Source organism: Orycteropus afer, unplaced genomic scaffold (genome assembly GCF_000298275.1).
Source record: "Orycteropus afer afer isolate SDZICR_OR568_19922 unplaced genomic scaffold, OryAfe1.0 scaffold00542, whole genome shotgun sequence".
NCBI lineage: Eukaryota > Metazoa > Chordata > Mammalia > Tubulidentata > Orycteropodidae > Orycteropus > Orycteropus afer.
Genome location: NW_006922129.1, coordinates 679,641 through 681,499, shown reverse-complemented (window position 1 = coordinate 681,499; position 1,859 = coordinate 679,641).

Here is a 1,859-nt window from a genome sequence, read left to right as displayed (position 1 = left end):
CCAAGGTAGGAGGTGGAACAATGTTTTGTATAGTATGTTATGCCAATTGAGCTTGATGTCCCCTGCGACTATGGTCCCAAGCCCACAGGTTCAACTACTCAGTCTCTCTGGGTAGCTGGCTGTGACCAAGCAGTGACCACAACCTTGCCCCTTGTCAGCTCTACTATACACCTAGGAACTCTGATCATTCACATAAACTTGTAGGACCGTTGTCTGCCAACCCCATATATGTTCTTGGATACACTCCCCATTTCATAGACATACCTAATCGTACAGCCTGTCCACCTATCTATCTACCCATATACCCATGTTTGCCTTCATTGACAATGCAGTACTATATGTGCAAAAAGGTTCATATTTGATGTCTATACCTCCCATGTACCTCTCTATGTCTTTCTCATTCTCAATGCTGTCATATTGGTCACACAGGTTTGGTACATTGCCCTCTTCACTCAAATCAATATTTATCTCTATCTATCTAACGGCGTTCCCTTCCCTCCCCTCCCACCCCTGGTAACCAACAAAGAAAATTTCCTTCTATAGATAAACCTTTCCTTAACTTTTACAATAACAGACTAACACAATATTTGTCCTCATCATTATTCTTTAATGTTGCATAGTATTCCATTAGGGAGCTCTGGTAGCGTAGTGCCTAAGGCACTTGACTGCTAACCAGAAGTCCGTTGGTTAAAACCTACCAGCCACTCCTCAGAAAGAAGTTGGGCAATCTACTTCTGTAGTGATTCCACCTCGGAAGCCCAAGGAGGGGTCGCTATGAGTCAGGTCTGACTCAAAGGCACATAACAACAACAACAACAACAGTATTTCATTGTGTGTGTGTACCAGTTTGTTTACCCATTCATCCACTGATGGTCACTTAGGTTGTTTCCATCTTTTTGCTATTGTGAATAATCCTGCTATGAACATGGATGTGCATATATATGTTTTGTCATGATTCTTATTTCTTTAGGGTATATACCGAGTAATGTGATTACTGGATCATATAGTATTTCTATTTCAAACTTTTCAGGGAAGCACGAGACCATTTTCCACAGTGGCTGCACCATTTTATACTCCCAGCTATATATGAGGGTTCCAGTCTCTCCATATCCTCATCAGCATTTGTAGTTTTCTGCTTTTTTATTTTTTTTTTAATTTTGCTGTTAATGCTGGGGTGACATGATATCTAATTGTTGTTTTGGTTTACATCTTCCCAATGGCTAAAGATCACAACCATTTCTTCATGAGTTTGTTGGCCACCTGGATGTCCTTTGGTGAAGTGTCTATTCATGTCCTCTGCCCATTTTTTAATTAGATTGTCTTTTTGTTGTTGAGGTGCTGAAGTTTTCTATAAATTTTAGACTAGTGTTTTTTCTGATATGTTGTTGCCAATCCACCCCCGCCCCCACCCTCCAGTGTGTAGGTTCTTTTTACTTTTTTGCTGAAGTCTTTGCTCTCCACAGATGTTTAATTTTCAGGATGTCCCAGTTGTCTAGTTTGTCTTCTGCTGTCTGTGTGTTTTCAGTTGTGTTTGATAGTGTATTTATGCCACGTATTAGGCCCCCTAAGCTTGCCCCTATTTTTTCATTGATGATCTTTATGGTTTCAGGTTTTACGTTTAGGGCTTTGCTCCATCTTGGGCTCAGTTTTGTATATGGGAAAGGATGTGGCTCCTGTTTCAGTTTTCTGCAAAAGGACAGCCACTTTTGCCAGCATTATTTGTTAAAGAGGCTATCTTTTCCGCATTTAATGGGGTTCGTCCCTTTGTGAAATTCAGCTGTCTACTCTATTCCATTGGTTGATTTGTCCATCACTGCATCAACACTGGCTATTTTGACTACTGTGGCTATATACAAAAA